The 27,209-nt window shown below is 41.5% G+C and overlaps 1 long non-coding RNA gene across 1 annotated transcript in view; it reads left to right on the top strand.

Annotated features, from left to right (window-relative positions):
- Positions 1-22,956, top strand: part of LOC140464951 (uncharacterized) — a 70,989-nt gene extending 48,033 nt beyond the window's left edge. Inside the window, exon 3 of the long non-coding RNA XR_011955034.1 lies at positions 19,045-22,956. This is a non-coding gene — a long non-coding RNA (uncharacterized lncRNA). The remainder of the gene's footprint in view (positions 1-19,044) is intronic.
- The last annotated feature ends 4,253 nt before the right edge of the window (positions 22,957-27,209 follow it).

Genomic DNA, 27,209 nt, shown 5'->3' with positions numbered 1-27,209 from the left:
GAAGGACTTACATCTTCTGTCTTTTAAAATTCTTTATTTGATATTTGTTCGGATGTAAATTTGATGCTCAGTAAAAAGATACTGTGACTAGTAACCAAAGAAAAATTTGATCAAAGACGTAGTTTTGTACAAGGTTCCTAAAGAGAGGAAGAAAGAGAGAGAGGGAGAAAGAGAGAGACACAGACACACACAAAGAGGTTAAGAGGTTGACCTAATTTCTAAGCTTGGGTCTAAACAATGTTCAGGCCAAGAGGAGTACAGAGATTTTGAAAGTTTATAGCCTTGGAGGAGGTCACAGAGGTTAAATGGGGTGAGGCAACGGAAAGATGTGAAAGCCAGGATGAAAATTTTAAAATCAAAGTGTTTCTGGATGGGAGCCTAAGTAGGCCACTGAGCAGAGGGTTGATGGTTTAATGGAACTTTGAGTTAGTAAATAGACAGTTGAATTTTGGAAGTTTGAATTCACAGACTATAGAAGGTCATAGACTGACTCAAAGACTGTTAGAATGATCAAGTCTGAAAGTAATGTAGACATGAACATGAACATTTCAGAAACAGATGAGCTGAGCATGAGTGAATTCCAGTAACTGTATTAAGGTAGATGTAGGTGAGCTTATTATTAAAGAGGAAAAAGGGATAGCAGCTCAGCTCAGGATCAAGAACAGGCTATCAATTTTGAAATAAGTCAAGCCTTCAGACAGGCTAGCAAAAGGGATGAAGTCAGTACATAGGGAATAGAGGTTATGGAGGAGATCAAATATAATGGCTTTGATCTGCCCAATATTTACTGGGAGGAAATCTCTGCTCAGATCAAACAGTGTCACATGTCAGAGACAAGGGACTGAGAGGTATAGTGCTATCACAGAACTGGCTATCATTAGTTTCTACGTGGAACCAATGTGGGAATGGGACAGGATGCAATGCAGGAGATTCTCTGAATGTGACTGGATAGATAAGAATTGAGAACCACACAAGGCTGTTCCACCATAGACAAAAGAGATGAAGTGCCAGAGAAGGACGATCAATGGTGTCAAAAGTTATTGACAGATTGAGAAGCATGAGGAGAATTAGTTTTCCACTCTGAGGTTGACTTAGGATGTCATTTATGAGTTTGATGAGAGCAATTTCAGTGTTGTGGTGGGTGGAAACCTGTTTTGAGAAGTTCAAGGATGAACTTGTGAGAAAGATTAGTACAGATTGAATTTCAGTTCATAAGGAGGCAATAATGAGTGCCTCATTACATCTGTGCAAGATGCAGGGAGGCACATTGGGAAGTTATAGGATTTTCAAAAGAGAGATAAGAATGGAATAGAGGCAGGAGAGTGGAATAGTATAGGACTGGATAGGGATTTGTTTAGGACAAATACTTAATGGAAGATTCTGCAGCTGTCTTAATTAGTGATCATTGTAATGGATTATTATGTTAAGTTTTGTCTTTGAAACTGAGCATCTGCAACACTAGATCTATACCATCAATGTGTCTGCTATCTCAGTGACCCATTCTTTGGAGTTCCTTATGTTGAGTATCAAAAACTTGAGTCAAACAACTTGAAGCCATGAAGCCAATAAAGTTGTAACTGAAGTCAACAAGAAGGAAAAAACAGAAGACAGTTGAAAGTAATTCTTCCAAAGTTCACAGATTTGTTATTGAACTTTGAAGTGTATATGCTGAAATCAAGATTTACTGGAGAGATGATTGGGGATCTAATTCTAATCAGGAAAGCGTATTGCAGAATTATTTATATTAAGCTTTAGGCTTTCTGCTCTTTGAATTCTGAAGTAAGTAAGAATGAAAAACTTGCAATTATATTTCGTAACTTCAGGGTTGATCCTCTGGGAGTTAGGTGAGGCAGTGTTGGATTTTGATCATAGGAGGAGAGAACTAATTTGAGGATTGGAGGAGGTTATTCTTTATTCATTCATGGGTTGTGATCATCACTGTCTGGGCCAGCATTTATTGCCTGTCCCTTGAGAAGCTGCCCTTGAGAAAGTGGTGGTGAACTGTCTTCTTGAACTGCTGGAATCCATTTGGTTTAGGTGCATTCCACAATGACATGAGGGATGGAGGTCCAGGATTTTGACCCAACAACACTGAAGGAATGACAATATATTTCCAAAATGGAATGTTGAGTGGCTTGAAGAGGAACTTGCACATGGTGGTGTTCCCATGTTTTTGTTCACTAACTCTCCTTCTTAATGGTAATGATTGGGGGTTGAAAGGTGCTATCTCAGGAGAATTGGAGAATTTCTGTAGTCTGCCTTATAGATGATACAATTGCTATTACTGAGCACTGGTGGTGGTAGAAGTGAATATTTGTGAATGTGCTGCCAATCAAGCAGGCTGCTTCATCCAACTGGTATCCTAGATGGAACTGCACTTATCCATGAAATTGGGAAGTATTCCTTCACAGTCCTTACTTGTACCTTGCTAATGTTGGACTGGCTTTGGGAAGTCAGGAGCAGAGTTACTTGTATCAGAATTCCTTGCTGCTGACATGGTCTAAGAGACACAGTAATTATATGGCTCATCCAGTTCAGTTTCTGGTCAATGGCGCCCCTCAGGCTATTGATAGTGGGGACTTCAGTGATAGTAATGCCACTGAATGCCAAGGGGTGATGATAAGATTCTCCTTTGTTTGAGATGATCATTGCCTGGCACATGTGTGACGCAAATGCTACCACTTATCAGCACGAGCTTAGATATTGTCCAGATTTGTTGCATTTGGACAAGGACGGCTTCAGTATCTGAGGAGTCACAAATGGCACTGATTATGGTGCATTCATTGGTAAACATCCCTACTTCTGTCCTTATGACCCATGCAGGTCATTGATGAAGGCAGCTGAAATGGTTAGGCTCAGGACACTGCCCTGAGGAAAGCCTGAAGTGACGTCCTCAAGCTGAGATGACTGACCTCCAATAACCAGAACTATCTTTGTGCTGGGTATGACACCAACCAGCAGAGAGATTTCCCCTTTGATTCCCATTGAATCTAGTTCTGCTTAGGAACTGTGATGCTACATTTAGTCAAATGTGGCCTTCGCATCAGGAACTGTCACATGCACCTCTCCTCTGAAATTCAGCTCTTCTGTCCATATTTAAACAAAGATTGTAATGAGGTCAGAAACTGTCTGATGTATTGCAGAATGCAAACTGTGTAGTGAACAGGTTATTGCTAAGCGAGTGCTGCTTGATTGCACTGTCAATGACACCTGCCATCATTTTACTGATGAACAAAAGCAGACTGAGGGGAAGTAATTGGTCAGGTTGGATTTATCCTGTCTTGTGTGTACAGGACATACCCAGGCAATTTTTCACATTGTTGTGTAGATGCCAGTGTTACAGCTATACTGGAGTAACTAGGGTCAGGACTTGGAAAATTTTGGATCACAAGACTGGAAAGTTGTCAGGGCTCATTACCTTGCAGTATCCAGTGCCTCCAGACATTTTATGCTGTACATGGAATGAATCAAATTGTTGAAGACAGGCATCTATGATGCTGGGAACTTCTGTGGGAGGGATCATTGAATTGGAACTTCTGGCTGAAGATTGTTGCAAATACTTCAGCCTTAACGTTTGCACTGATGTACCACTGAGGATGGGGATATTTGCAGAGCCTTCTCCCCCAGTGAGTTGTTTAATTGTCCACCACCATTCACGGCTGGATGTGGTAGGACTACAGAGCTTAGATCTGATCCACTTGTAGTGGAATTGCTTTGCTCTGTCCATCATTTGCTGCTTATATCATTGAGGACAAGAGTTGTCCTGTTTTCCAACTTCACCAGGCTGAAACCACACTTTAAGGTTTGGCTGAGGCTGTTCCTGGCTGAGCTGCACTGTTCATTGAACCAAGGTTGACTCCTTGGCTTGATTGTATTGGTAGATTGAGGGATATGTAATGCCATGAGGTTTACAGATATTTTTGGAGCACAATTCTTATTTGGCCAATGGCCCACAGCACTTCTTAAGTTCCCAGTCCTAAGTTGCTGGACAGAGAGTGTTTATTTCAGGGACAAAATTGCAGATGTGGACTTGCATGGTTAAGAGGCATGGTTGACGCGAGGTCAGGTCCCTTGACATACAAAATTTGGGTAGGTGAACAAGCCTGAACAAGCACATGAACCATATGAACACCGCAGAACAACAAACGGGGCAGGAGCAAAACATACATGGCCCCTCAGAACAATCAGAAAGGCTGTTGTAACCCATGGATTCTCTCACTTCATCGAGCATTGAAGAAACCTCAGAGTCTGTAGGTAAAAACAATGACTGCAGATGCTGGAAACCAGATTCTGAATTAGAGGTGCTGGAAAAGCACAGCAGGTGAAGCAACATCCGAGGAGCAGTAAAATCGACGTTTCGGGCAAAAGCCCTTCATCAGGGAACATCTCTGGGACACCCGCACCAATCAACCACACCGCCCTGTGGCCCAACATTTCAACTCCCCCTCCCACTCTGCCGAGGACATGGAGGTCCTGGGCCTCCTTCACCGCCACTCCCTCACCACCAGACGCCTGGAGGAAGAACGCCTCATCTTCTGCCTCGGAACACTTCAATCCCAGGGCATCAATGTGGACTTCAACAGTTTCCTCATTTCCCCTTCCCCTATCTCACCCTAGTTCCAAACTTCCAGCTCAGCACTGTCCCCATGACTTGTCCTACCTACTTATCTTCTTTTCCACCTATCCACTCCGCCCTTCTCCCTGACCTATCACCTTCATCCCCTCCCCCACTCACCTATTGTACTCTATGCTAATTTCTCCCCACCTCCACCCTCCTCTAGTTTATCTCTCAACCCTTCAGGCTCTCTGCCTGTATTCCTGATGAAGGGCTTTGCCCGAAACGTCGATTTTACTGCTCCTCGGATGCTGCCTGAACTGCTGTGCTTTTCCAGCACCTCAAATCCAGAACCTCAGAGTCTGAGATGGACACAGCAGATGTCGCAGCCACCTGAAGAAGGGAATTAATTTCTTTCAAGACACTCTGGGAATAAGAGTCAGACTATGGCTACATGCTGCTTGTGTCTGAAGTTGAGGTGGAGGAACTGGACCCGGTGTGAAAATACCCCAGCAGCAGCTACAAGAAAAACAACAGGCCTAGGTCCCTAGACTTAGAAGAGAAGGTTTGTAATGGTTATAATGAGGTCAGCCAGGTGGACCTCACAAAATATCAGTTTTCTGATTGGGGCTGTTAACTTGGAACAATCAGGGAGCTCTGGCTTACAGATATAATCACGTGTGTCAGAAGTTCTGTTCACTGTGAGAGCTGGCTCTGAGGTAGCCATACCAGTGTCAAGTACTTTGCATGTGTAAATAAAGGGTGATTTAGAGATGGGATACTGACCTGTGTCGAATTATTTCAGAGCGCTGACCTTATTGATGTCAGGGAGGATAGATAAGGCGACCGACAAGGGTCATCTCCCTAAGGTGGGCAAGTTTAAAACTAGGGGTCACATTCTTAAGTTGAGAGGAGAAAGATTTAAAAAGGACATGAGGGGCAACTTTTTTTACGCAACGAGTGGTTTGTGTGTGGAATGAACTGCCCGAGAAAGTGGTGGATGCAGGCACAGTTACATTATTTAAAAGACACTTATATAAGTGCATGAAATGGAAAAATTTGGAGGGATTTGGGCCAGGAGCAGGGAGGTTGGTGGGATGAATTTAGTTTGGGATTACGTTTGGCATGGCCTGGTTGGACCGAATGGTCCGAATCTGTATTGTCTGACTCTGTGCCTCTAAGGAAAAAGCCATGTATCTCATCAGATGGAGCTGTTCAACTTCAAAAGTAGAATCATAACTGGGCTCATGGCCTCATCACAGTTTTTTTAAAAATGCCGATCTGCCTTCTTGAACTAGGTTCATGACATCCCCCCATCCTCCAGTAATGCTGAAGGCTGGCAGGTTGGAGGTGTATTTGGGTCAGGATTCTGACTTTAAAGTTTTAAATGATCCCCATCCTCCAACAACAACCACCACTCCCAGCCTAAAGTCATATATTTTTCTGGCTCAAATCCAACCCACTAGGACAAAGCACGGTGGCTCAGTAGTTAGCACTGCTGCCTCACAGCACCAGGGACGTGGGTTCTATTCCAGCCACGGGCGACTATCGATGTGGAGTTTGCACATTCTCCCTATGTCTGCATGGCTTTCCTCCCACAGTCCAAAGATGTGCAGGTTGGGTGAATTGGCTATGCTAAATTGCCCATAATGTTTAGGGATGTGTAGGTTAGGTGCATTAGCCAGGGGTAAGCATAGGGGAATGGGTCTGTGTGGATTACTCTTTGGAGGGTCGGTGTGGACTTGTTGGGCCGAAGAGCCTGTTTCCACACTGTAGGGATTCCATGACAAGTGAGCAAAGGTTTTGTCAAAGACTTAGATCATCAGAAGTGTCAGAGAGATGGAGCAGGTTAAGGATGGAATTCCAGAGATACGATAGCTGAAGCTGTGGCTGAGTGAATAAAGTTAGGGTTTTGCAAAAGGCCAGATGTGGAGGATAGCAGAGATAGCAGAGATGTGGAGGGTTGTGATGCTGGAAGATAATACAGGGGCTGAAATGGGATAAGGTCATGGAGATACCATGATGAGAATTTAAAAAGCAAAGCATTGCCTAGCTCAGCAGGCACACGATGTTGGGTGAATAGTTTTGATGCAATTGGTGATGTTACATCTGACAATGATCAATCAGTGAATATATGCACATAGAGAAAATTGAAACTACTTGTTCTGACCAACATCAGTTGTTCCCTTCTAGTTTCTGTGAGAGCTGCTATTGATCTATATCTTTAAATACCATGGTAAGCTTGGTTTATTGCTTCAAGCAATGAGGCTGCCTTTTCTCCCTTTAACTTTGATAAATATTCTTGTTTTTTAAAAGCCCCATAAAATTTGATGGCTGCAGATGTAAGGTTATATATAAAAATCCAGCAGATTCATAGTAAATTAATAAAAGAGGAAAGGAACTGAATCAATGAGGTAGCAAGGAGGAGGGTGAAAATAGTAGGCTAAGAAGGAAACTATGGCTTTACACAAAGTGCATGTGTTCTAAAATCACATGGAATAAATGTTGCTTGAAGTGACCGACGTGCATTTGCAGCAATAAATTGACTGTGATGTTTGTACAGACAGCAGTTGCAGATTCTAAGCTTAACTTAAATCAGAAAGCTCTGTTGTTCTGCTGTACTGATGTATCAATCTAGTGATTAAAATATGCCTGTGCTCGCAGGAAAACAAGCTGATGTAGACTCAAATGGAATTAACTATTAGACAAAAAGAGAACAAGTACAAATTGTATGTATAACATAGAAGTATCATGAAGGAGAAAGCTATGCTTGCTTATACATTAATTCTTGTTTCAATGCAAGAGCAGAAGTTGGGGGCGGCACGGTGGCTCAGTGGTTAGCACTACTGCCTCACAGCGCCAGGGACCAGGGTTCGATTCAAGACTTGGGGGAACTGTCTATGTGGCGTTTGCACATTCTCCCTGTATCTGCATAGGTTTCCTCCCACAGTCCAAAGATGTGCAGGCTAGGTGAATTTGCCAAGCTGAATTGCCAGTATTGTTAGGTACGTAAGTCAGGGGGAAAAGGGTCTGGGTGGGTTACTCTTTCGAGGATCGATGTGGAGTTGTTGGGCCGAAGGGCCTGCTTCCACACTGTAGGGAATCTAATCTGATCTAATCAAATATCTCACTAAGTTGCAGAAAACATAATGATGTCAGAACTATATGGTGCACTGCTGGCAGTGACAGAAAGGACAACTTTGGTATGTTTCTTAGCTTTGCAAAGGAGATGAAGAAAAGGATTGATGTGAGTACAGAAACTTTTCCACAGCTGCTGTGACCAACAAGATACACACAATTAAGAATTGCTGCTCATTTTTCATTCAGAAGTCTTGAATCATACAAAGAACATTATGTGATGAAAAAGCTCTATCATTCTGGCAATTATACCGATGGTAATCATGATGCTGTGGACTCACATCTAATCAATCAATCAAATAATTGAGCGTATTTCACTCAGCAAACAGCCATTAGCAGCAATCAAATCTGCTGGATACACATTTTAAATTTTAACATAACCAGCTGTTCAAATGATGGAGGCAGGTTAGCTTCCCATTAAAGATGCTAGATTTCATACTCCCGAGCATGACAATACTTCTGCGTGAAAGCACAGGAAATATATTAGTTTATTCATTGCCACAAATTCCTCCCCTTGAATATTTGCATCCATTATCATTCTGTTTGAGCAGATTAAATAGTGAAGAATCCCACCTCACTCACAGGCGCCCATATCAATTTGTCCTCTTACACTGGTAGCAGGCAGACTCTGTTTACAAACTAAAACCTGGCTACATCTAGCAAGTTGGGTGGCATGGTAACTCAATGATTACTGAGCCTCACTGCTACCTCACAGCACTAGGGACCTGAATTTGATTCCAGTCTTAGGTGACTGTGTTGAGTTTGCACATTCTTTCCATGTCTGTGTGCGTTTCCTTCGAGTGCTCTGGTTTCCTCCCACAGTCCAAAGATATGCAGGTTAGGTGGATGTGCCATGCTGAATTGCCCCATTGTGCATAGGCTCGGTAGATTAGCTAGGGTAAATGTGGGCTTACAGGGATAGAGTTGTGTCCAGATGGAATCGTCTTTGGTGGATCAGTGGACTTAATAGGCCAAATGGCCTCTTTCCACCCTTTAGGGATTCTATAAACTTATGACAAAATATGGTGACAAATAAGTCGCTGAGGTCATCAGCAAACACAATATTTGCCTTGGCTTAGAGGTAGCACTTTCAACATTCAGTTATGGTACATTTTGTTTTTAATCAACCATAAAATGTTATTGCACACCTTTGGAGTAGGGTCTTGAACCCAGTCCCTGGGTAAAGATATTGCCAAAGCAACACAGGAATGCCCCTAAAACTGTGGGAGCCTTACATGATTTGATCATGCAACATTTCCAAATGGAAGCAGACATGCTACTGTTGAGCCATACATACACCTTCTCTTAAGCTTATAGATAATTTAGTATTATGACGCACTTCAGGATTGATGAAACTTTAACCCAGGCCTTCTAGTCCAGAGACAAAAGTACTACCAGTGCAAGACTCCCTATTTCATTTATGTTTGGAGGTTGTGAATTTTAAACTCTGCTCTGAATTGAACAAATTATCTGCAATAATACTTCAGTGCAGTGAAACTACATTCAATGACATCATAGGAAGAAGAATACCAAGTTACTCCCATGGTCCAAAATAGCATTTATTTACCAACAAGAACTTGCTTTTATGAATTAACTTTCATTTAGTTAGGTACTTCACAGGTACTTGAACCAGTGAGCTGCATAAGGAAATGTTAGTACAGATGACCCAAGATTGTCAAAGACTTGGGTACCAAGAAACATTTTAAAGATTATGAAAAAGTTTACAGTGAGAATTGCAAAGCTAAGGCTGCAGCTATATTTAGAAGGATGAGAAGGGATAGCTTATCATGGCATATTTGCATAGGATTCCATTTGTGACTTTGGTAAGAGCTATTTCAAGATTGACAACAATAAATACTGATTGACAAATCTATTTTTTAATTGCTATATTTGGGAAACTGCTGTGCCTTAATTGGCTGTAAAAACACAACAATGACAGCACTTTCAAAATATCATATTGGCTGTGAAATAGTCTGGAATCTCAAGAATAATGCTTAACTATTTGGTTTTTTAATTAGTATAAAAGGGTTGTTTCTTATCTTTTGTGTACAGGTCGATCTGCTATAATACAATAGTTATGTTTCTCTGCAACCTCACACAATAGAAAATATTATAGAAAATTGGCTGTAGAAGATCACTATAGAAAATTGCTATACCTGTTCAGGAGAAAGTTTGCATTATCCAAACAGTGTTCACAATTTATCAATTTCATTATAGCCAATTCGTGTTGACAAAACACACGTTATAACTGTATTATTTGATTTAAAAATTCCTTTATTGGTCAGAGTATTGAGTACAAGAGTTGAGAGGTCATGTTGCGGCTATACAGGACATTGGTTAGGCCTCTGTTGGAATATTGTGTGCAATTCAGGTCTCCTTCCTATTGGAAAGATATTGTGAAAGTTGGAAGTGTTCAGAAAAGATTTACAAGGATGTTGCCAGGGTTGGAGGATTTGAACTATAGGGGGAGGTTGAATAGGCTAGAGCTGTTTTCCCTGGATCATCGGAGGCTGAGAGGTGACCTTATAGAGGTTTATAGAGGTTATTCTGTGCTGTTTAGATCTCTCAAAACAGATAATATTAATGTTGCATAACTGTCCAACCTACGTTTGTTATTTTTGTATGTTTGTCTAGCCTCCGGTGGAACTTCTCCAGATGATGAATGGAAGAAAGCTTTTTTCCTTCTCATTGTGCCTCAGGAAGCTTTGAAGTATACTTTATGTTAGATGACTCATTTGTTGCTTTCAAGACAATAACTGTGACTTACTAAGCAGAAACAGCCCAGTTGTCATATATTATTTACAGAAGCTCTTTACTTGAGAAATGTACATCCAATCAGCAGGAATTGCAGGTTTTTTTTCAGTGTATTACTTACCCTTGGCAGGAAATCAAAATTGTTTGAAAACTTAGTTTTCACCTTTCCTTTAATCAGTTTGCTCATTACTGTTTATAAAAAATCTGCTTCGTATAAATAAGGTCCTGTGCCCATTTCCTGAAATACATTTGATAAAAATCATTCACATTTTTTTTTCACCTCAGGACTTCTGTAGTTCAAGTACAGTTCAGAATGTAGAATAGAACACCATTGTGTGGGTGAGAAATTTAGATCCATTAATATTTGGGCACTGTAAGTGCTCTTTGAACTCCCAGTGCTGCATGTGAAGCTCTGTAGGGTGATTGTGGAAGATGCCATTTTGATGCAAGCTTTAGTATTAGCAATGAATGTTCATCAGATGTATACTGAACAGACAGACTGTGACATAAGTGCCGACTTGGTGCCAACCTTGCATGTTTGAAGCTTAATGGTCCAGTCAATGTCCTCTCTTAACTCCACTTCACTAAAGACAGATTCAACAATAGGAAGGACCCCTGCTCCACCACTAGTTCAAAGGATCACATTTAGAAATTTTGCTGATTGTTTTCTTCTGACTGTTGCTCTTATTCTGCAAGTACTTTCTGCTTTCTTTGGATGTTCCAAGGTGTATAGGTCCACAATGATTCGTGATTCAGGTCCTGAAGTGTCTTTGTTGATATCAAGGCTGTTACACAAACACTTGTTCCCAGACATGAATGCTTCCCTTGAAATACAACATGATATTGAGACGGTAGAGGTCACAAAGTGAAGAACAAACTGTCTCCAGGATATTCAAAGAGCAATTCGCCTGTAGGTCAGGAACAATGTGAGAGGTGTCTGTGCTTCAGTTAAGATGTCCTCACTGAAATATAGAGGTCAGGCAGCATCCGAGGAGCAGGAGAGTCAACCTTTTGGGTTGACAGGACCCTTCATCAGGAAACATCCACTCTCCTGCTCCTCGGCTGCAGCCTGACCTGCTGTGCTTTTTCCAGCACCAGACTTTATTGACTCTGACTCTCCAACATCTGCAGTCTCCTACTCACTGAAATATGCCACCACCTGCTATAGCCACAATGGTAACCTCACATCAGGACAAGGATGACATTGCCAGTAGATATGGAGATGGTACAATGATGAAATTTTATGAGAACTTAGTTGTATCACACAGTTTGCTGCGTACTGTTACAGGAAGCAACATTCGTCAACAGGGTTTCAATTCTGACCAACCAAAGATGATCACGTCATTATACTTACCATGAAATACTAAATAAGTATACAATATCTGTCCAACAATGTTCTGAAAATGTATTTGATGCTTTGTCAGTAATCAATACCAAAACACTCACTGCCAGAACCAGAAGAATAGATTCAAAGAATTTCACAATCCAACAATTCTGCAAAGCAAGCCTGCTTTGTACTTTTTCACAGGATAGTGACAATCTGTTAACTGAAGAATTTGGTTCCTCATAAGGTGATGCATTCATTTAAAAAACTCCTTCAAGAGTAAACTGCCTTCATTTTCTCAAAACTGAAATGTAAGAAAACTCAGGAAAGAAAAATCAATCGACAAGTCTTGATGTCTTGGCTTCTGCACTCTGACCCTTGTCTTGCTTGCAATTTGACATCAGCCATTTACAAATCTTGTGCCCTGACATTTAAAAGGTCTTTTGCTCATGGTCAACTTTTTGGAATCTTTGCTTTTAATCCAGGAGCACACTATTTATTGGAACCATTGTTTGAAAAAGTCTGTTCTTTTAATGCCGAATGTATTTAGATGTTGCTGCATCACTCCAGTTTGTTAGTAATTGCACATTGCAAACTTCAAGCTGCACCTGCTGTCCATTGCTTATTTACCTCAACTGTTTTGCAAAAGCTACCAACTACCAGCTAAAAACCAAATTCTTCAGTTAGTACCAATATCACTAGATTCTGCAAGGAAACCTCAAGAACAATTAGAAGACCGTACTTCTGAATGCTGCTTCACCGAGTGATGGAGCAGACCCGATTTATCATCAGAGAGAAAAGGAACTGAGGATATAACAAATGGAAGATTATTTTTCTTGTTCTGTTGAGTATTTAACCCTTCAACTACCAAGTTTCTAGAAAACAGACAATTGAACTATATTCTGACCAACATAGTTGCCATCTGATTGATACATGATACCTAACAGCAATGTGATTGATTCTTCCATGCTCAGTTAAGGATGGAGACAAGTAACAGTCGAGCAAATGACATCCACATTCACACCCACTGCAGAAACTTTAACTTTAACACAGAAGCACTGGAGCTGCCTCTGGAATGTTTGATCCCATGTAAATCTCTCATCCAATGAATCCAACTGTTCTCAATTTAAATGGGCAGAAGGTAGCTTCACTCTACTTTTTAACAACAAGAATGTTATCGTCATCGTCCTCAAATTGCATTTGCATGCATTTCCATGCGTGCATTAAGGATATTCCATTGATAAAATGTGATGCAAACACAGGTTTTGCACATCTCACAGGCAGTACTATTGTATGTACAATCCATTGCTACTAGTATGTGATGCCTCTGCATGCATGAGAAAACTATGTCTACATATTTTGATTGATGTCATTTGAAAAGTATGAAATACAAGCAGCAGTTTTGACTTGGTGTGGACAGCAAATGTGCGATGGGTGATGTCACATATAAACCAGTAAAATAACCAAAGTTAATCGATGACTTGTTTGAATTATACTTAGTTAGCTATGAGTAAGTTGTCGATCATTGGGGATGGAATCAAACCAGTGGTTCCATGTTAAGGAAGAATTGGAGACGCAATTGTGATATGACGGTCTGGATGAGCTGGCAGCAGGTCTCCTGTACATATAAAAATTCTGCACAAAGTTTTTATATCATTTTGCTTGGAGAAGCTTGCTGTGATGCCTGTGAGGACAGTTAATTTACCTGGTCTACACCTAGTGGATCACTACCTAAAAATTACAATCACTGCAGGTATAGAGGGAGGCTCACATATGAAACAGGTAGGAACTCAAGCCTTCCAACAATACCCAGAGTCAGTAATGACCCCACTCGTAGTGAGAGCGAGATGATGTGAGGCATATCAGTGTATTTGGCCCATGGCTGTCTCATTTCCACCTAAATAGAAAAATTGACATTAGACTGCAGAAAGAGATTTATGTCTTAGGAAACTATTATAACTGATCAAATGTAAAGAATTATTAAGCTGCTTCAGATCAACTTTCAATAATTAGCTGCTCTGTAAATCCATGATGGAGTTTGTGAATTGATACAAAACTGTTCTAAGATGACAAAGAATTTTCCCACTGGCACAAAAGAGTTAAGCTCATGGAAAAGTTATCCCTGTCAGAAATTCCTGAGTATTTCATGAGTAAGTGAAAGGTTTCTTTTTCTGGCAAAATCTGATTGCTCATTTGTGCATCTGAAGTTATTTTTTGTAGTCATCTTTCCGTCAGTACTAAATTTATAGGACAGCGTTAATGTCATAGTTGGGGACAGGTCCAATTTGTTCCTCACTGGAGATTTACAATAATGCGGTAAAAAATTGTAAAATATGTCATCTAATTCGAGAAATTCATGATGATCATTACTGTTGCACTTTTTTTTCACTGTTTTATGACATAGAGTCATAGAGATGAACAGCGTGGAAACAGACCCTTCGGTCCAACTCGTCCATGCCGACCAGATAGCCCAACCCAATCTAGTCCCACCTGCCAGCACCCGGCCCATATCCCTCCAAACCCTTCCTATTCATATACCCATCCAAATGCCTCTTAAATGTTGCAATTGTACCAGCCTCCACCACTTCCTCTGGCAGCTCATTCCATACACGTACCACTCTCTGTGTGAAAACGTTGCCCCTTAGGTCTCTTTTATATCTTTCCCCTCTCACCCTAAACCTATGCCGTTTAGTACTGGACTCCCCCACCCCAGGGAAAAGACTTTGCCTATTTATCCGATCCATGCCCCTCATAATTTTGTAAACCTCTATAAGGTCACCCCTCCGCCTCCAACGGTCCAGGGAAAACAGCCCCAGTCTGTTCAGCCTCTCCCTATAGCTCAAATCCTCCAACCCTGGCAACATCCTTGTAAACCTTTTCTGAACCCTTTCAAGTTTCACAACATCTTTCCGATAGGAAGGAGACCAGAATTGCACGCAATATTCCAACAGTGGCCTAACCAATGTCCTGTACAGCCGCAACATGACCTCCCAACTCCTGTACTCAATACTCTGACCAATAAAGGAAAGCATACCAAATGCCTTCTTCACTATATATGCTTGTATTTAAAATCTAATTATCTCACACTGTCACTTTTCTCTTTAGGAAGTTATTTGAAATGAAGATCTGAAGAAAAAAAAACTTTAAGCCTGGAAGAGGAAATTAAATATTAAATTACTTGAACAGAAGTGCTTGAAACATAATGATGTATGAGTTTCATATAATAGGTATTAGCATATTTACAAAAGATTAAAATATGTTTGCTAGTATTGGTTATTCAAGGAAATCTTACAATAAGCTGAGAAGTCCATTCTCAGGAAAGAAGTCCTATGTTCACTCAGATGTAGTTCATAATGCAATTGAAAATAATTAACAATTAGATTTTGTAGTAGACCACAAGTGATTTAAATTGTATATAATTAGCACACTTTTGTTCTTTGATATATTCCATATAAGCTCAATTAAAGTCATAAAAATTTCACCCTAGAGCACTGACAGTTTTAAAATATTATTAATTAGCAATTTCAATTATACAGTGTCGAAAATTCATATATTATTATGCATCTGGATGGTATCACAACACATCTCCTTGAAATTTCTAAAAAAAAAGTTTGTCTTTGATCAGAGCTCAACAAGCTCTAGGTTCATTTTTCCTGGTGACTCTTGACGTGGAAATTGCACTAACCAGATGGAAGTTAAAATCATAAACTGTGTGGCTGGCAGACACAAAGGAGAGCTGGATTCAAAAAGTGAGCACTCAAAAAGGCACAACATTTTTTTATGTGACAGTGGGAAGAAATGTAGAATTCCAAAAGCTCTTGGGGAAGCCACGTATAACCAAGCTAGAGGGTCGGCATCCTGAAAGTGATGTGAATATCTCGGGCATGTAAAAGAGCTAAGCATTTTAATAAGAGGACCAGATAGGGAACTAGGCATTGGCTGGGTGAAAAGGAACTCTAGTAAACTAAGACTGAATAGATCTGAGTGAAAGAGGATTCATAGAAGAGTTGGTGTTAACTGTAGATATTTTCTAATTAACCTGTTTGAGATATTATTATACACATCTGAATAGGTGGGTCTTGAGCCCAGATCTAGTGGTCCAGAGAGATAGGGATGTTATCACTGTGCTACAAGAGCCCTTTGGTATTAACAAATTTTTTAACCTAGTTTCAAATCAACCTGTTCGAAGCTGTTATTTACACACTTCTGGCACTGCTGGGACTTGAAGTCAGGCCTCCTGGCTCAAGGGTAGGACATTGCCGCTTTATCACAAGAGCCCTTAATGTTAACTGAAGATATTTTTGAATCACATGTTCAGAGATGTTATAACATACTCTGGAGCAGGTGCACCTGAACCTAGGCCTCTTAGGTCAGTATTGGCTTTCCTGAAAATGCCGGACTGTAGTTCTCCATTGGCTTTCATTCTACTGTGACATGCAGGAAGGGGAGTTGGTTAATGCTCTCTTCCTCTTTTATGCCCACCAGGATGTTGTTTATGTGTTTGTGGGTTTCCTCAAGTTTGTTGCATTTTGTGGTGACAAAGATGTCATCCACATAGCAGACCCAAAGCTTAGGCTGGATCGTGGGAAGGGCTGCTCATTCTAACCTCTGCATAACTGCTTTGGCTATAAGTACTGAAATTGATGACCTCTTAGGCGTCCTGTTGATTTGTTTGCATATTTTGTTATTAAAGGTGAAGTGGGTTGTGAGGCACAGGTCCAGTAGTTTGAGGATGCTGACCTTGCTGATGGAGTTGGTGTTGTCAGGTGTTTGCATTCTTGGTTCGTCTAGCAGTGAGGCCAGTGTTTCATTGGCTAGAGTGATGTTTATAGATGTGAATAGGGCCATCACATGGCGAAAGTGAGGACTGCAGGTGCTGGCGGTCAGAGTCTAGATTAGAGAGGAGCAGGAAAATCAGTGTTTTGGGCAAAAACCCTTCATCAGGAATGAGGCAGGGAGCCTCCGGGTTGTGAGATAAATGGGAGGGTGGGGGGGAGGTGGGGCTGGGGAGAAGGTGGCCAAGTGTACAATAAGTGGATGGAGGTGGGGATGAAGGTGATAGGTTGGAGCCCCTATCTTGGTGTCTTTGATGATGTTAAGGAATTCCTGGGTAGAGTGGATGGAGAGGGTTGAGTCTTCTACTAGGTATTTTCGTTTGTGTTCCAGTTCCTTAGCTAGACTGTACGTTGGTGTACCGGGAAGTGAGGCTATGGGTCTGAGGGGAGCACCTTGTTTATGCACCTTCGGTAATCTGTAGAAACGGGGTCCGCTGGATCCGTCGGATTTCATTCCCTGGAGGTTTGCCCTATTAATTTCACCTGTCTTGTGTAGTTTCCTCAGGGTATGTTGTAATGTGGTTTTCTAGCTGTGGAGTTGAGTCAATCACCAGGTGTTGGTAGGTGTCAGTATCGGTTAGTAGTGTGTTTGCTTCTTCAATATGTTGTGTTCTGTTCAGGATCGTGGTCATGTGCCCTTTGTCCGCAGGTAGGATTACAATGTTTCTATCTTTTCTGAGTCTTTCCAGGACTTCCTTCTCAAGTGTTTTGAGAGTCTTCCCTTCTTTCTTCCTGCTCAGTGTTGGTGCTACTGTCTCACTAAAGGCCTGCTGGGTTCCTCCTGTAAGTCTGTTGTCTTTTAGGGTGTGTTCCAGTGCTACTAGGAAGTCCTTTTGGGCTACATCCCTGTGGTTGCAGTTCATCCATCATACTCGGACAGCTTGTCAATGTCTGTGAGTGGTTGGTCAGACAGGTTCTTTATCCCGGTCTCTGAGTTGTCTGTGTTGTTGCTGTGTGTAAGCTTGGATAGTTTCTCTTGTAGAACTAGTGTTTTCTTTGTTTTGGTCTGCTGTTGTTTAATGCTAATTGCTTGTTCTGGAGTGCTTGTCCATTCATGGTCGGTCACATTCGTGTATAGAGTTTTATGGCCTGAAATTTCTCGAACATATTTGTGGAGTCGATTGTGGGCATCATTTTTCATTTCTCGTAGCATTCTGCAGCCATTCTGTTCTGCTGTCCTCCTGTTTTATGGGGTGTTGAGAGATGGTTTGTATTTGATACATCATGGTAGTACCTGTTCCCTGACGCATTTGTGTAGGAAGTACAGGTGTGGTGAGTGGCGCTCAATCAGATGGCATTGGTTTCCCATTTTCGGGCTCATTTGAGCGTATTGCGCCCTTAGGTGTTTGAGATTTTGGAGAAGATTTGTAGTTCAGTTTGTGGATCAGGTTGTCGGTTTGCTCACTGAGCTGGTGAGCTTGTTTTCAAATATTTCATCACCATGCTAGGTAACATCATCAGTGAGCCTGCAGTGAAGAGTTGGTGTCTTGCCCCGCCTGCTATTTATGGGTCTTGGTTGGTTGTGGTGGGTGATATCATTTTGAGATTAGATTAGATTAGATTACTTACAGTGTGGAAACAGGCCCTTCGGCCCAACAAGTCCACACCGCCCCGCCGAAGCGTAACCCACCCATACCCCTACATCTACATCTACATCTACCCCTTACCTAACACTATGGGCAATTTAGCATGGCCAATTCACCTGACCTGCACATCTTTGTGACTGTGGGAGGAAACCGGAGCACCCGGAGGAAACCCACGCAGACACGGGGAGAACGTGCAAACTCCACACAGTCAGTCGTCTGAGGCGGGAATTGAACCCAGGTCTCAGGCGCTATGAGGCAGCAGTGCTAACCACTGTGCCACCGTGCCGCCCAATACATTTTCTGTTCTATTTCTAAATGGGGTCCAAATCGATATATTTGTTAATGGAGTTCCAGTTTGAATTCCAGGCCTCCAGAAATTCCTGCGCATGTATATGTTTGTCCCATGTTGGATGTATTGTCCCAATCAACTGGTGTCCCTCTTCATATGTCTGTATGGATATCAGTGATAGTTAGTCATGTCATTTTGCTGCCAAGTAGGTGCTCATGTATCCTAGTGGCTAGTTTCCTGCCAGTTTGTCCAAAGTAATGTTTGGTACAATCTTTGCAGGGTATTTTGTATATCGCGTTGCTTCTGCTGGTTGTGGGTAGAGGGGTCCTTTAACTTAATCAGTAATTGTTTTAGTGTGGTAGTGGGTTTGTGGGCTACCATGATGCCTAGGGGCTGGAGTAGTCTGGTGGTAATTTCAGAAATGTATTTGATGTATGGTAATTTGATTACACTCTCTGGGCATGTGGTGTCTTCCTCTTTAGGTCTGTTGTGCAGGAATCAGCGGACTGCGCTTATCGGGTACTCATTATTCCTGAATACATTGTGTTGGTGTTTCTCTTCAGCTCTCGATGTTCCTGGGTGCTGCAGTGTCGTGGCTAGTTTAAATAATGTCCTGATGCAGCTCCATTTGTGGGTGTTGGGATGATTGCTTCTATAGCTGAGCATCTGGTCAGCATGCGTGGCTTTCCTGTAAACATTGAACTCTGGAGAATGAAACCTGACAGATCCAACAGACCCCGTTTATATGGATTACCGAAGGTACATAAACAAGGGGATCCCCTCAACCCCATAGTGACACTTCCTGTCACATTGACATACAGTCAAGTTAAGGAACTGCAATGTATACTAAAACACCTAGTAGAAGTCTCAACCCTTTTCATCCATGCTACCTGGGAGTTCCAGCAGGAGAAGAAGACCAGAGGATCTTCGCCACATGGATCAAGACACAGATCAAGTGTGGTGGTAGAGTTAAAGCACAAGATAGCTAATTAGATTTATAGTGCAAATCATTAGTTTGTAGGGTATTTTGTTATTATAATATTAATGGTGTTAAATAAAGAAATATTATCTTTATTACTATTAAGAGTTGACTCACAATTTCATATCAGAACCTGCCCCATGGTCACAACAACCGTACCTTCTTCATCTTCACATTTCCTTTGTAGGTTACAATGACCACTTTATCTTCACATTTGATTCGTTGGTCATAATGGTTGCCTCATTTTAGTCTTTTCTGACCACTCCATGGTCAGGCTGTTTAAAGCTACCAACTCCTACTTCTAGAACTGAGGTTGGAACCTGCATTGCCTCTAAACCTGAATTAACATTTAACATGGGGTTCCTATTCCTTTAAAACAAAATGTGGGAGAGGGTTAGGGCATATGCATTACAACGGTTCAAAACTATTCAGATAGCCGCCAAAGATAACAGAAACAACTTTGAACTTTCCGCAAGACAACCATGACCACACAGAACGTAGTCAAGATCTATTTCATTGGGATCATCATCATCACCACCAAAAACAACACACAAGAAACACTGAACAAACCAGGATATACATACCCAGGATACTTATGGTTTGGCCCACCAGATGCAGGTGAATGTGAGGATGGTGTGTTATGGGTACACCCTAATAAAAGTATCATGTTTGGATACCACAATCAGCGGGCAGTACATAACAAAACAAATGGGAGCTCAGATGATTTCTCCCTGAGGAAAGAAATCACGGGCAATTGGTGGGGATTCACAAACATTTGGTGCCCCAAGATAGGATGCTTAGCAAAAGGCTCAGAAAAGGGCTTATAACTTGGACAGCAGTCCCCCAGGAAAATCATAGAAGGGAAGTTTGTGACAACTTGGTGGGAGCATTTCTCAGACTGGGGCTTCAATATACAAATCCATCCCTGGGTCCGTCTTGTGTCACATCTGTCTGTGTTGTTAATCCTGGTTACCCTGGTACGCCTCACCATCCTCACTGTCAAACTTGCCCAGTGGAAAAGCAAACTATTACAAAGACTGAACCCAGACATCTCAATCCACTGTTTCCACAGGCTTATTAAACATGATAATGACATTATAAATATTTGTTTAGTCTAGTAAATGTTTGTTTAGCATGTTATTTGTATAAAATGTTCTATCCTATTGTTTGTATAAATGTTCTCTGGATTATTGGTTCATTTGTACTCAGCAGCCCTGACTTGATCAATGTTCGCTCCAGTTTTATGTTGATTGTTTGATTTTTCGATTTTTTTTGTGTTTGCTTGTTTTCTCCAATGTCTTATTTATTTTTAATCTCCCTTGTTTGCTTGATTAGCCATTAAGTCTGAATTTTTGATATTCCATTTAGATATAGTTTGATGATGTTTGCTTGATCTTAGTTAAGTGTGATTTTCTCATTTGCTATCTGTAAGAGTTTAACTGTGTAAGTGTATGTTGTGTTTTGCTTGAACCTGCATGATCATGTAGTCACCGTACGGAAATTGATCTGTGGATCATGTAATCTATCATGCCTCACGAATAGGATCAAAAGGAAGGATTGTGGACGCACCGGCCGCTCAAAATGATGGATTTATGAAAGTGGACAGTAAATAAGGCATGCTGGGAAACTGAGTCAAGCCTTGGCCAAAAGTGACAGTGCTCAATGACTCTGGAATAAACATGCTGTAAAATCGAGACAGGCTACAGCTACAGACAGACATTATACAATTGACCCAGCAGCTGCAGACCAAACAACACACTTGAATTTGACTGCATTGGAATCGACCCGAATGACATCTCTAGGACAATTGGAAACATCGAGTTGTTTAGCAGACACAGGGGACTTTCACATCCTTATTTGGAAAGGGCTACCTGACCTACACATGCCCGACACCTCCAGGAATGGATGCTCAAGGAACACCCTGCCAGTGACATGTCAACGCCTGGCTAGATCCAATTGATCCGGGTGATCGAGCCCTGATTGGTCTGTTGGTGCACATCAAAGGCCGTCCAAAAACGGCACAAAGACTTCTAAGTATAAGAATCCTTGCAACATTACCCTTAGCAGTGATAACTTGAGACCAACCACCAAGAAGGGAAGACACCCCTGAGATCAGCAGGAGAAGCACACAAGATGATCATTGCCATGTGGATCAAGACCAAGATCTTGTGTGGTGGTATATGATCATCCAGAGTTAAGTTAAAGCACAAAATAACTAATTAGATTTATAGTGTAAATTGTTAGCTTGTAATGTATTTTGTTGTTATAATATTAATTGTGTTAAATATGTATTATTGTTTATTACTATTAAGAGTCGACTAGCAGTTTCTTTGCTAGATATAAGAGTTAAAACACACTGTGTGGCAAGCGGAACAGACATGTCCAAAATGGTGGATTGTGTGCAGTTTGGTCACAAACAGCAAGCACTTGTGAGTTTAATGTGTTCATAATAACTTTCCAAAACACCATTCATAAAAGGTCACGGTAACCTCCCTAGTGCCGAGACTAATTTCTAGCCTTCAACCAATATAACTAAAGCAGATTATTTGATTATTATGTTATTACTATTTATAGGACAGTGAAGTGCAAAGATTAGTTGTCACCTTTCCTATTTTATCACAGAGGCTACATTTCACAAACTCTCATTGTCTCTAAGATGCTTTAATGCATTTTTTTTAATATATCTTTAATATAAATTGCACCAGTAAAAGTCATCATGGTGCATTGAGGGACATTGACCATTATTAAAAGCATGTCAAATTATTTCAAAATAATAACGCAGGTCATTTATCTGAATGAATATGGATTCCATGGATTAGGTGGTTTCTTGATGAAAGGCTATAAAGCATTAATGATGATGATAAACAGAACTTTTGGACCAGTTGGGTTTGACATGGGCCGTCTCATTCTCAATTCAGCCCCATTAATGCATTTTAAATTTGTTTCTTACTCACGTATTTGCAGCAAACTTTGTTTTAACCTTATTAACTGGCATTCTTGATAAACCAAAAACATTATATACTGCGTATACCGTGAGGTTTACTATGTATTATTCTGTCCAATGATAATAGTTTATTACTTTATTCACACAACATAAATATACTGGTTGTTCAAACAAATGGCCACATTAGATATCAACAGTTGAATCCATTTCAAGCCAATTTCCCCTCAAATACCACAATCTACAGCAATGTACCAAGTAGTCCATTGAGGATGCGAATGAGAAGGCTCTCTGATGATAAGTTTTATTTCAGACAAAGTTATATTATTATTTAACTGATTTACACTATAAATAATGTATAACAGTGATTTGTATACTCTCTGTATTACGTCTCTATTATTTAGTGTGTATTTTTGTATTGATCATGTGGACCTCTTGATTGACCGGAATATTTGAAGAACCTTGAGTAAAGCAGAAGATAGTTGATTAGATTTACAATGTAAATTGTTAGTTTGTTGTGTATTTTGTTATTATAATATTAATGATGTTAAATAAAGGAATATTATCTTTATTACTTTTAAGAGTCGACTCACAGTTTCTTTGCCAGATATAAGAGTTAAAACCCACTGTGTGTGCCAGGTGCAACAAATCGGCACCCCAGACAGGACCTCGATGAGAAATGATTTTGTTGCCCAAAGATTGAATCCTGCGGAACCTAATATTCCTTGAGATTTTGCTGAGCCAGTTGTTAAGAGAATAGCTGTCCCACACGAAGGCCAGGAATTCGAATAAATCAAAGGGAATAGAAAGGTCTACATTGAACTTTGAACTGTCATTTAAAGAATAAACTCAACAGCTGTTTACTCCTGATTAAGCATCAACTGTTTCCTTTGTACTTAAGTGTATGTGTGTGTGTGTGTATATGCCCGACGGAATTAGGATCAGAACATACTGAAAGCCATACCCTCAGCTGGATCCACCAAATATACCCCTTCGTTAATTGACAATGGCAGAGAAAGGCACTGCAGTGGAAGATTGTCCGATATGGGAAAAGACGCAAAGGCAATGCATCAGTAAGAAAAAAGGTTCATATGGGAAGAGTCCTGGTGTAATGATGAAACAGGACCAGAACAAAAATAAGGGGACAATTTTACGAAAAATCAAAGCTGGGGGCTTCCAAAGTTGAAAATGATGTGCTGTCTGAGACAGTTGTTCGGGATGGAGCAGGAATTGAAAATAGTCCTTAAAGAATTAGAGGAAGTGAAGAAAGAAATAACGGTATTGAAACTGAAAAATGCAGTTCAGGACCAAAGATATAAGGCAAAACCCTACACATGGGACAATTCTAAACTCAGTGTGAGAAAGCACAGCAGGATACCCAGCATGCAGTGTTAGCTAAAGAGCCTGTGGAGAATGAAGTGAGTTGATTAAGAAGTAAATGTGCAGATCTACAAGCAGCAGTAAAGGTGATGCACCAGGCAGATATGAGGAAGAAACAGGCAGCCATAGACCACACGAAGTGCCTGTGGGAGACTGAGAAGTTAAAAGCCCAACTCACAATGCGCAACAGAATAATGTGCCCATACGGGGAAGTTAAAAGGGAAGAAGGACAGGAGATAGAATGGGATGAGCTCAGGGAAGACGTGCAGCAGTTCTCCATGTGCATACAGGATTGGGCTCCGCCCCAAATCTTCTCAGAAGAGTCAACTACTTCAGCGCCTGTTGCAATGAAGCCGATTACCACTGAAAGATGGATCAGGGACGACAATGCCCCAGCAATAACACACACCACCCCATTTATGGTGGCACAAATAGCGGAAATCCCTAAAAAGGTTCCAGACTTTGTGCCATCGGCTGATCCGTTTGTATTCTTCAAAAGGGTCAGATAACAAAAAGCTTTCCATGGGTTGGGTGAGAGAGTAAAACTTATTATAATGTGTTGGAGCCAGTCAGTGCAGTCTGCAATCGCAGTCCCACTAAATGTAGGGGAAGGAACTCGAGCCAATATGAAAAAGGTGATCCTAACGACAATTAGGTACAATAAAGAAGACTCCGTAGACAGGTTAAACAAGTTAGGCAGAAGTAGGGGTAACACCCAACTGCCTTTGCTTGTCGTTTATGGGTGCCCTTTTTGGGAGGCTACGTAGACCTAAACAGGGGTCAGTTATCCAAGACTGACTCAGTGAAGTGGGCTAGGACCATACAACTGAAGAGAGCAGGAAGACACGTGTGAAATTCGATCCCACAGAGTCAACCCCAATGAGGCATGGGTTTTGAGGAGAATGTCCCAGGTGTGGAAGAAAGAAGCCCATAAACTAAACAAGAGTAAAACAGAGAAAGGAGGGGAAATACTTCCTTTCCTTACCTCAAAACAGGATCCTATATGGAGGAATGAAGGAAGAGGGGGTGAGCTTTTATCAGAGGAACCCAGTTCTACCTTACACATCCACGGGGAGCGATAGAGACGCGCAGCGCAGGAACATACGTCAGCCAGGGCAGTGCTACCACTGTGGGTGCACAGGATACATTGCGAGAGAATGTACAGCTCATGGCAGCTGCACTCACAGCCCCAAGGACCCTAAAAGAGAAAATGCTGGAAAATCTCAGCAGGTCTGGCAGCATCTGTAAGGAGAAAAAAGAGCTGATGTTTCAAGTCTAACTGACCCTTTGTCAAAGCTACCACAGGGACCCCAGGTCATCTAATTGACTTAATGGTGGACTCTTTGGCAGATTGAAACAACTTGCTAGTGACTGACAGCATGGACATGTTACACACTCACAACAGTCTAGACAGGACAGAACTCCATAATAACTCTCTGATAGACAAGGAAATAGAAAGACCCCAAATCCTTATAACTCAGACCCCAGACAGCGTATCCACAACATGGATCCATCTCCATTTTAAAAGGCTGGTACAGGCCAGGGTAAAACAGACTGAACCGGACCATGAGATGGAAACATCCAATTTTCAGAACATCACCACGAGAGGGCATGACAGGACATGGACCAGGAAGATACAGTACTGCCACAGCCCCAGACACTGAGGATTCATGATAGACTGATGTTGGGTGCCTATTTAATGGATGCACTGATTCATTAATCCAGATGATGAAACAACTCCGAATGGCCACCCAAGGCGAGGTGCAACTGTTTCTGATGGTCCCAACTCACAAGGATTTCACACACCTCTGTAGTCCAAGAGAGACCAACTCTTATTCCTGAACATGTTGATGGGATTAACAAGGTTATAATTCTTCAGTTTCCAAGCATCGTCTGTTGGATATAATCCCCACATCAAAATCTGCCCCATGGTTACAACGACCATCTCTCATAAATGTTAATATCTGCTTTGTTCCACAAATCTGGTTAACACAAGTTTTCTGTACAGCAGCAGCAGCTATATTATCGGACAACCGGCGAGAGATTCAAAGCGTCTCCAAAGTAGCCCTGTGTCTACTTGTAGTGACATTTCTTCACAAATCTCTGCCCTACACACAGAGAGACAGTATGTGTTATCAGAATTAAACAAAAGGTTTATCAGTCACATGGGCGATTGTTATCGCATAGTTTAAAGTAGGTAATTATGAATTTATAAAGCTCGATGAATGTCAATGTCCTGTGATAATGTGTGAACGGATTACAGAAACTGACTATGATATTCTTCATGATTATGTGTTGATGGGAAGAGATTAAGGCAGACGAGTTCTTCCTTCAGTAAAGGGGGGGATTCACATACCTATGCTAACATGGAGGGGACGTAAATGGGGGATGCACATACCTATGCTAACATGGAGGGGACGTAAATGGGGGATGCACATACATATGCTAATATGGAGGGTAAGTAAGGCAATGGGAGCAGGAGGCAGTTTATCAGGGTTGTGACCAAGGCTATCAGTCTTATCTGGAAAGGGCAAACTCCTCTGTCTGAGGTAATGAGGGAATCCACATGTGTGGCTCCACTAGGCTCCATTTCTGGATACAGTCAGCCTCCCCCCAACGTATTGAGATGTTTTGCCTGTATTTTAAGAGTCCAGGCTTTCAGTTGATACTGCAGTAACTCCATTTGCAGTGGAATGTTTAACCCTTGAGTCTTCAATGTGTCCTGAAAGTGAAGCAAAGCATGGAACTGACCCCCCCCCCCCGTGGCATTTTAACTTCCTCATTCCCTCCTTTAGATCATTTGATGATGAAACGGATCCCCTCAGAGCCTACTTTGAAAACATTTGGACAACAGTGGCCATAAACACCGGAGCACTAGCATGCAGGAGATCACAATTAGTATTGTAATTCTGATGTGTGCCAGCAGGCCTCCCAATCCTCCGAGAATGCCCCCTAGTGACCACCTTCCCATGCCATCACGGAACCCCTTGTTGATAGTTTGAAGAGTCTGGATTTCCCACATGATGTGTTTAGAGAGGTCAGTGATGTTAGTGGACTCGTCAGGGATGTAGGTGCACCATTCTGTCCCAACAATAGCACAGGTACCACCCTCCTTGGCTAGCAGGAAGTCTAGTGCTAAATGATTCTGGAGGGCCACAGTTCTAACTTCAAGCAGCTCTGCATTAATTTCAGTTAGGGCACTAGTCGTAGCATTGGTGACCCCTTTCTCATACAGTCCTGAGCTGGCTAAGTTCTTGGGAATGTAAATAGATTCCTTTCAGGGGAGAGAACATTCCCACCCAGGTGAGGAACCTGGCGAGGGACCTTCTGGATCTCGGGGATGAGTGCAGGTTGCCCAAACCTCAAATGCGAGGTACAACATACCCCATATAGCACGAACCCCTCCCAATCTGAGGGAAGCTAGGGGT

Source organism: Chiloscyllium punctatum, chromosome 3 (genome assembly GCF_047496795.1).
Source record: "Chiloscyllium punctatum isolate Juve2018m chromosome 3, sChiPun1.3, whole genome shotgun sequence".
NCBI classification, from domain to species: Eukaryota; Metazoa; Chordata; class Chondrichthyes; order Orectolobiformes; family Hemiscylliidae; genus Chiloscyllium; species Chiloscyllium punctatum.
The sequence above is the reverse complement of the archived record's forward strand: the minus strand, read 5'-3'. Positions and strand labels throughout refer to the sequence as shown.